At 36.1% G+C, this 10,370-nt stretch overlaps 1 long non-coding RNA gene across 1 annotated transcript; it reads right to left on the minus strand.

The window, feature by feature from the left end:
• Positions 1-542: 542 nt before the first annotated feature.
• Positions 543-1,656, minus strand: LOC112089251. Its single transcript, XR_002900921.1, has 3 exons — positions 1,250-1,656; positions 885-1,170; positions 543-799 (listed from the first exon to the last, which is right to left on the minus strand). It is a non-coding gene; the product is annotated as an uncharacterized LOC112089251 (long non-coding RNA).
• Positions 1,657-10,370: the final 8,714 nt, after the last annotated feature.

Here is a 10,370-nt window from a genome sequence, read left to right on the forward strand (position 1 = left end):
GAATTTGTTTCTCAAGAGTTTTTTACCATTTAAAATCTCCAACAATACACCAAGAATCTTGACGATTAGCTCTGAATTGTTTATTTTTCATGTTTTGTTCTGGACTTAATTAACATGTGTCCTTATTTGTGCGTACTCACGTATGATTCCGTATAAATTTTGTAATCCAGATTCTTTACACAAAATAAAGTAGAGGATGTCATTTCCTCTTTAGTATTACAACCATATAAATGGTTTGTTGTTACCTATGCTCATAGCATGGAGCTATCTTGTTAGACGTCTTACTCTTTTACTACTTCAATGTCATCATATATACACCGAATCACTTTTTTTTTACATCTTTTGTTTTTTCGGATTAAATTACCTTTAGTTTTTAACGTGTAACGTTTTATATTTTTGTGTGCCACTGATGTATCTTTAAAATCCGAGAAAAAAACAATCAAACATGTAACACATAAACAAAATAGCGTAAAAAATGATGGATAAACTTATGTTCTGATGTTACCAAATCGTTTTCAGAACAAAACAGAAAGTACCCGACCGTTGCTAGCAAAAATAAAACATTTAGCTCAAAAGTATAGAATACAGGGTTTGTTCATATTTGTCATCATCCTAACTCTTAGACTTTTTCTCTTATGGTGACCATCAGTCACCTCGCCTCCTCCAGCTTTTCTCTTCTTCTTCTCTGATTTTGCATTCTCATATGCCGTCTCCATATTCCTCTTCTTCTTCACCTTTGCCTTCTTCTTCTTGCTTTTCTTTGTGGAGGCCTCATCCGCTGTCTCTTTACCTTCCTCATCTAAAGGAGGCACCCACTAAACACTGAATTCACCACCAAAACTGGAATTTATATGCCAATTTTTTTTATAAAAGAAAAGAAATACCTTTGTTTTGCACACTCTCTTTCACATTTTCATTACATCCATGTTCTTACATGGGATAACACATATGTCATAACAGTCTAGCCTTTCGTCAACTTGCTCGCAAAGCTTCTCACCAAAGGTCGTTGTTGCGCCGTCTGGTCGATGAAGAGAATGCTTTTCTGGTGGTCAGAGACTTTGTAAAGGGCTTTGCAATCGGTGACCATGAACTTGTTCAACCTGTAAATTGAGTTCGTCTGGAGGTTGTCTTCGTAGCGGAACATACGGTTTGCTGGGATGAAACCTTGAACTATGTTTGAATGTATAGATTTGATTAGGTAAAGGTTTTGGTGTGACATTTTTGACTTAAAAATGGGTTGTTCACATACCTCGGAGTCGATGAGCAGTAGTTGAAGACCTATGAGTATGTTTCCTTTTTTGAAATTTATGGCCTCCTAAAAATGAACCAACCGAGCAATGATTTCATGGTTGCAGAAATCACCTTCAATTTTGTTGAGAAGGTGGAAACTCTTTTGCTGGGCAGAGAGACGGAGAGATTGAGATGCCATGATCAAATTTGGTAGAGTGATTGCAGACGTGTTTGTGGATGGTGAGATTTGTAGGAAAGTGACCTTTATAAGCTTCTGAGAGAGGAGTTGTGGGGTTAGCCATTAATGTCAATCAATTAGAGTAATTGAGTGAGGAATTAAGATGAGAAAGTGGAGGTCTTCGGTTTTTAAAGGGTGTCAGGGGAGTTATGTCGATTAAGATGCGGAAAAGAATTGAACAAAGAAGAGCACGATGACTATGCGAAGAAGAAGTGAAGAAAGAAGATGACGGTGGATATTCTCAATATCTAAAATTAACTTGTCGTGTTGGGTTTTAAACGACTGGGCCTTGTTAATTTTTCAAGGCCTATCAAAATTTGGATTTAATTTTGTGGTTGGTTTATAGAAAGCTATTTGGGCTTGGCGTTTTTCCTTCAGCGTTTTATACGGGTACATTTTTTTAGCCTGCTGATTTATATTCTTATTGGGGTTTTTATTAAGAATTTTTTAACGTGAGTTGCAGTGATGACATGGCATCCTCTCCTCAGAGTTTTAATATGCTGATGTGGATAGGCTAAGGAGCCCCAAACAGCTACTTTTATATAGTATAGATTCATTGAATCGAAATTTTGAAAAAAATATATATAAAAATAAAAGGTGGTTAATTGTTTTTTATATATTGTACAAATACCTTTATAGAATCTTCGCAAGTGAACACAAAAATAACAAATTTGTTTGTTTTCTTTAGAATTAATTAGTTGAGAATATAGCCATGTTTTTAGAAAAATTAAGTAAATAACAAAAAGGTATACTTTCAGACGTTTTTATCCTTCTGAATATGTATATATAGACGGTCTATTATTCTGATATTGTTCTATTTAATGTACATATTGTACCCATAGATCTTGTTTTATATTGTACTCATAGATTTTGTTTCTTTTTTTATTCATTCTATATATTAAATGAGAATATAGTTTAATGAAAACATCCGATTTGTTATAATTTGATTGGCTTAGAAAAACTCTCTTGCCAACGTCAATGATGACGTTTATTCCACGTCAAATGTGACATGGCAAGGGCGCTAGCTCTACGCAATTTCATTGGATGCTGATGCTGATGTATAATTTATGTCCAAGTTTTTCTGATTAAAACAAAAACAAAAAAAGAGAAAATCATAAACAGATAAACACGTGGATTTTTATACCCTACCCGGTCCAATTATTTGTGTTTTAAAAACACCATTTGGCCCTATACGTCATACAAGCCATTTATATTATTAAAATTCTGGTTTCTAAAAACTTTTCCGCATAAGAAAATAGAATTTTTTCCCAAAATGGAAGATTACATTAACTATTAGCAGGATTTACCGGAGTTAATGTAACAAAATATACAGAAATCTTAATTTTTCAAAAAGAAACAAGAATTTATGTTACATTTTAATACTATACATCAATTTTGGCAATTAAATCAATTTGAATATATTGATTCTCAAATATTTCCGCAACAATACCTACTTCTACGCACATTTCGAATATCCATATTCTTCATTTTATTCTCTTTTTCAAAATAATTTCAATCCCGCCAAACATCAATTTTAAAATGTTCTCATTGACTTCCTCTCCCTATATATACCACCTATCGTAAACCCTAAAACTCTACCATTCTCATTCACTAAAATGGTTTTAGTCCACAGACATTCGGCTGCTATAGTTCCATTTGCCAAATTAGATCAATCAAGTGAAATTCAGAAAGTTAGAGCTACTATATTTTCACTTTGGAAAGTCAAGAACAGGCAGTTTGGCTTTGTTATAGATATAGTATTGGTTGACGAAGAGGTTTGTATGCGATCTTATGTATTTTTCTTATTGTTATTTTAAGTAATCTATAGATTATATAGTAATACTATTTACGTGTGATTAACAGTGCACTAGGATTCACGCTATTCTTGATGAAGAATTGATCGCAAAACATAAAGGGATCCTTATAAAAGGAAAATCACTTTCTATTAATTGCTTCATAATTAAAGAATATTATGGTGATTTTAGGACGACTCCATTACCATATACAAGATCGCTTTGTGCAGGACAACCCGTGCTAAGGAGATTAATGATTTTCCATTAGATTTGCCAGAGAAATATTTGTCTGATTTCAAGTCAATCAAGGAAGACAAACTCGACAAAAACGTCCTCATCGGTATGTCATCATCTTGATTATGAAATTTATATTATAATGTACATATTTATCATTGTATACAAATATTTTTTCTTGAAGATGTCATTGGACAAATTATCACCGTTGGGAGTATGGAAGTTATAAAAACTAAAGAAAAAAGTGTGATCAGCGAGAAATTGATGATAACACTCCGGGATACTAAGTAAGTAGTTATGATATCATACCAAAATAAACATAACAATATTTTAACAATGTAACGCTAATATGTTTACTGCTGAAGCGATGTCCAACTGAAATGTACACTATGGGGACAATATGCAAAAGTAACTGTTGAGTACACTGACAAACATATGGCTGCTATTGTTGTGTGTGTAATGTGATTTGTCTGTATAAAAGAGTACAAAATTTAGATCACTATATCCCCTATTCATATATACACAGTTTGTAGAGATTGGGTTTGGATTAGTTTGTTAATTATTCTTATTTTATGTTTTTCGAGTATATGTGACATTTCAATATCAAACACTTTCAACTCCACCAAAATTTTGTTTGATCCTGACGTCAAGATCTTGAAAGACTTCAGAGAAAAGTATGTTATGTGACAATTTTAATATCATTTTAATAATATTTTATTTATATAATTATTGTTTACGTTTTTGTAGGTTGCCAAAAAACAATCAAATGAGTGTGCATGCTGAACAGAGTTATTCGACTTTTTGGGGTGGTGCTATTGACTACCGTGAAGAATTTTTAGGTGTGAAAAATAGGAGGCGGACGATAGCTGGAATTCATGATACAAAAGTGGTATGAGCTATATATTTTGAAAATGGTATAAATATATTTACATTTAACTATATACATATTAATGGTTTTGTTATAGCCTGGAAAGATTGTAACATGCGCACTACAAGAAAACAATGATTTTCCGACGGTCCATTACGACGGATTTGAAATCGTCGTAAATTTGCGACGATTTTACGACGATTTTACGTCTAATTTAAAAACCGTCGTAAAACCGTCGTATAAAAAAATCGTCGTAAACTCGACGTACAATTTACGACGAATCACGACGATTATACATCGATAACGAGAGATTTGCTAGTAAATGTAAAGTCGTCGTATATTCGTCGTAATTTTGCGACGACTTTACGACGACTTTGTTTCGATGTACATATTACGACGATTGTACGTCGAAAAAGGAGTTAGGTGAAAAACATTTAAAACATGTGTACCTAACAATTGTAGATTATCGCAAAATCGTCGTAAACTTGTCGTAATATGCTTAATGAATGTAAAACCGTCGTAAAAAGTCGTCGTAAAAGCGATGTAAAGCCCGAAATTTTCCTATAAATAGATCTTCATTCCTTCATTCAATCACAACACATCATCATTCAAACATAAGAGCATCTTCATCTTGGAGACCCATTGTAGGTCTCTTAAATTTTAGTATAGTGTTGTAAATCCTTATATATTGGGTTGTCCATTGCTGAAAACCCGAATTAAGATATTACTTTGAATCAAAGAAGTAATAATATTATAAGGTTAATTTACTTCATTCACGTGGCTAGACGTGACACAAGAGACCACCTATATATAGTTATTGTCTAATCAATAAAAAGAGATATTATTTTGAGTTTATTTTCAAGATGTCTATATACGAGCTAAGAAGTTGGATGTATATGCGTAAAGATTCAGATGGGGCGTTGACAGAAGAATTCAAGAACGGGTTAGAAATATTTATGTATCAGGCTACAAATATGGAGAGAACGAAAGATAGTGGGAAGATGTTTTGTCCTTGTTTGAAATGCAAGAATACGAGGTATACACTAACCAAAACCGTGTGGACGCATTTATTAAATAGAGGGTTTATGCCGCAATATTTTGTTTGGTATCTACATGGAGAAGGATATGGCAGTAATACTCATGGGAATGCTGGTAGTAGTAGTAATTACCAAAGTCATGTTGATATTGATGAATCGAATTATGGTCATCAGCCTAATCAGTATCAATATGACCAAAGTGTAGATCATGATAGGATGCACGAAATGGTGACTGATGCATTTCATGAAACGCATACGGGTAATGCTGTTGAGGAACCTAATGTAGATGCCAAACGATTTTATGATTTGTTAGACAATGCTAATCAGCCAATCTACGAAGGATGTAGAGAAGGCTTGTCTAAATTATCGTTGGCAGCTAGGATGATGTCAATTAAAACAGATCATAACCTGGCTGAGGTTTGCATGGATGATTGGGCTGATCTTCTGAAGGAGTATCTACCGGAGGATAACTTGGCAGCGGGAACATACTACGAAATTCAGAAGTTGATTTTTAGTCTTGGTCTACCTTCTGAGATGATAGATGTATGTGTTGACAATTGTATGATTTTTTGGAAAGACGATGATCAGCTGGAGGAATGTCGATTTTGCCATAAACCAAGATACAGGCCTCAAACTAGTGGGCGTAAAAGGATACCGTACCAACGTATGTGGTATCTCCCTATAACTGATAGGTTAAAACGGCTTTATCAATCTGAAAGGACAGCTGCATCAATGAGATGGCATGCGGAACATACACAAGTAGATGGAGAAGTTGTTCATCCATCAGATGCAAAGGCATGGAAACACTTCAATATGGTATACCCAGATTTTGCTAAGTTCAAACGGAATGTCTATCTTGGTCTGTGCACTGATGGTTTTAGTCCATTTGGTATGTCTGGTAGACAATATTCATTATGGCCAGTAATCCTAACTCCTTATAACCTTCCTCCAGATTTGTGCATGCAAAGGGAATTTCTTTTCCTAAGTATTTTGGTTCCAGGTCCAAATCATCCGAAGCGAGCTCTCGATGTATTTCTTCAGCCACTCATCCATGAGTTGAATCAGTTATGGTATACTGGCGTTCGTACATATGACTGTTCTACGAGGAAGAATTTTACTATGCGGGCTGTGCTTATGTGGACAATAAGCGATTTCCCCGCTTACGGTATGCTATCAGGCTGGACTACACATGGGAGGCTATCTTGTCCTTATTGTCTTCATCGAACTGATGCGTTTCAGCTAAAACATGGTAGAAAAACTTGTTGGTTTGATTGTCACCGAAGGTTTTTACCGGATAACCATCCATATCGGAGGAACAAGAGGTTATTTTTGAAGAACAAAAGTGTACGTGTTCCTCCTCCCGTTAATTTAACAGGAGCTGATATACATGTGCAAATAGATCATTGGAGGGCAGAAGAAACAGTAACTCGTGGGGGAAACTGGCACACTCCTACAAATATGCCTGAAGGTTATGGAGTTCATCATAATTGGCACAAGAAAAGTATCTTCTGGCAACTACCTTATTGGAAAGATCATCTGCTCAGACACAATCTTGATGTCATGCACATTGAAAAAAACTTTTTTGATAACATCATGCATACAATTATGAACGTAGCGGGAAGAACAAAAGACAATGGTAAATCAAGATTGGATTTGCCTGATTTATGCAACAGAAGTGAGTTGCATCTGAGAAACGGGAAAGCACCAGTTCCTGTATTTCGGTTGAGTGCAGATCAAAAGTCAGCACTGTTCAGATGGGTTTCTTCTGACGTTAAATTTCCTGATGGGTATGTCTCTAATCTTTCCAAATCTGTTGAGAAGGGGGTAAAGTTTGCTGGGATGAAAATCCATGACTGCCATGTCTTTATGCAACGATTATTTCCATTTGCATTTGCTGAACTCTTGCCCAAAAACGTCCATGAAGCTATTGGAGGCATTGGTGCTTTTTTTCGGGATCTTAGTACACGAACATTATCAGTTTATGTAATATCACAACTAGCATTGAATATTCCAATCTTGTTGTGCAATATGGAAAAGATCTTCCCACCATCATTTTTTGATGTTATGGAACATCTTCCTGTTCATCTCCCATACGAAGCAGAGCTCGGTGGACCCGTTCAGTACAGGTGGATGTATCCGTTCGAGCGTTTCATGAAGCATCTTAAAGGCAAAGCCAAAAATCTAGCTAAAGTGGAAGGCTCAATTGTGGCGGGAAGCTTAACGCAAGAGACTTCACACTTCACGTCATACTATTTTGCACCGAAAGTACGAACACGCAAAAGAGCAACTCGTCGATATGATGATGGAGGAGTTGGCCATACATATGCCGTTGAAGGTGTACCTGACATATTCTCGCCGATCGGACGTCTTAGTGGAAAACTAAAAGATGTTTGGTGGTCCAATGAAAAAGATTATCACAGTGCACATACGTATATCCTGTTAAATTGTGAAGAGTTGTCATCGTATGAAAGGTACATTTTTAATTAATAATATCTTTATATGAGTTGTCAGTATTAATTACTATTTGTTGTTTTTCGCAGCACATTTGTTGATGAGGTTAAAGAATGCATATCTGGGGTTTCTGAAACTGAAATCAATGATCGTAAAGATCAACACTATGCCCAGTGGTTAAAAGGGCAAGTACGTAGAAAATTTTAATTAAAAGACTACTTTAATTTGCTATATATCGAAATCAAGATATCAAAGCAGATTTTTTTTCTTATTAGGTGGACCCGAATGACCCGGATGAATTTCCAACATGGTTCCATGAGTTACTACTAGGTCCGATGGCAAAAATAACTACAGCCTCAATGTATTTCACTCGGGGCTATGTTTTTCACACATACCGTCACGGTGCAAAGCGGGCGACAACAAACTATGGAGTTTGTGTGAGGGGTGAAATCGATTTTTATGGAGTTCTGCAAGAAATAATTGAAGTAGAGTATCCTGGATTGTTAAGGCTGAAAACTGTTCTCTTCAAATGTGATTGGTTTGATCCAACTGTTGGACGAGGGGTACGTCTAAACAAGTTTGGAGTTGTTGACGTGAACAAATCACGACGGTACAACAGGTTTGAGCCATTTATATTAGCTTCTCAAGCAGAACAGGTAACATTTCTGCCATACCCGAGAGTTCGATCCACAGGAATTTCATGGTTAGCTGTAGTTAAAGTGGCTCCGAGGGGCAAGATTGTAGGGGTTGAGGATGTTCCACTTCAACAGGACACATGCGTAGATCTGTCTGAACCAGATGTTGATGAGGAGATTTTCTTAATAGACCCTCGAAACAGGCAACTTGAAGATCTTCCCGATGATACAGAAGAAGAAGGTGATGATGAGTTTGCTGAAACCGATGATGACGATTTGGCAGAAGAAGACGGTGATGGTGATGAAGTAATAGAGGAAGATGAATCTGATTGAATTTCATGCATTGCATTTAGTGAATGTTTGTTATTATCGAACTTTTAGAACACAGTAATAATTTATGCTAAGAAACTCATCGACCCATAGTGTTCCCTCCTTGGTCGATGAGTTTCTTAGCATAAATTTGATTATACGACGGTTTTACGACGACTCAATTTTACGACGGTTTTACGACGATTTGTCTAAACCCTAAACCCTAAGTCTAGGGTTTAATGCCCTGAATGAATAGGGTTTAGACATTACGACGTCTTTACGACGAACCATCGTAATGTCATCGTAACGTTACGACGGTTTTACGACAAGTACACTAGTTCGTCGTAAAACCGTCGTAATGTTGAAATCCAAGAATTTGAATCTTTTATATCTTATTGGTTGTAAGGTATTTCACAATTGTTTTTGATTGGTTATCTTATTTTATATGAAATGCTATCAATCTGATCAAAATTAAAAATTTGAAAAAAAACATACATATTTATAAGGTCGTGCATGTTTTCGTAAATGTTAAGTGAAAGGTTATATATTTGATTATGGAATTTCATTTTTTACTATCTCATGTCATAAATTCATCATACATGCAAAGTTGTAAACCTTTTATGATATGTTAGGATACAATAACCTCTGCATTTTTCTTTATGCAATATCCCATTTATAAGATTTAGGGTTTACTCACTTTTTTAAAAAACATCGTAAAACCGTCGTAATATAATCGTAACTATACGACGGTCGAACGACGATTAAACCCAAAATCGTCGTACAACCGTCGTCACGTTTGAACCGGATAGGCTCTTGATCCGAGGTACGAGGTTATTAAAGTTTAGACGTTACGACGGTTTTACGACGATTTTGGACTACTCGTCGTAAAACCATCGTAAAGTTACGATGACTTCACGACGATGACATCACGACACGTGTCGTGTCATGCAGTGGACCGACTCTTATACAACCAATTCGTCGTAAAACCGTCGTAATGTTACGACGGTTTTACGACGATCACAAAATCTATATAAGGGACGCGAGTCCTCCCCATTTCGTCGCTCATTCCTCTCTTCTCCCCTCTCTCTCTACAATACTTTCTCTCTCTAAAAAAAATCACTCCTTCTCTCCCTGCTCTCCAGCCATTACTTGTAAGTTTTTTTTTCTAAATTAATTTCATTACATATTCTTTTAGATTTAGGTTCGGAATTTAGATTTAGGTTCGGAATTTAGATTTAGGTTCGGAATTTAGATTTATCCGGATTTTGTTAATTTTAATAAAATTAGTAACAAATTTTTTTTTTCCTTTTAATAGATTCTGTCGATATGGCTCCTCGGAAAAAGAGATTTCACTACCGACAGCTCTTCGATTCTGACGATTCGGTTCCGTCTACCTCGGCGACCGGCTCAGCCATCCCGGAGTCCTCGGGAACACAACAGACGGTTTCCCAACCCGGTCGTTGTTCCGCAGCCACCACCGCCTCCACCACAACCAGTCGAACCAGCGGCTCCCGCACAGGCGGAGCCTGATCACGATGATCCTATCCCGCCTATTACCGTATGCCCAGTATACGG

The sequence above is a fragment of the Eutrema salsugineum genome, unplaced genomic scaffold (genome assembly GCF_000478725.1).
Source record: "Eutrema salsugineum unplaced genomic scaffold, Eutsalg1_0 scaffold_12, whole genome shotgun sequence".
Lineage (NCBI taxonomy): Eukaryota > Viridiplantae > Streptophyta > Magnoliopsida > Brassicales > Brassicaceae > Eutrema > Eutrema salsugineum.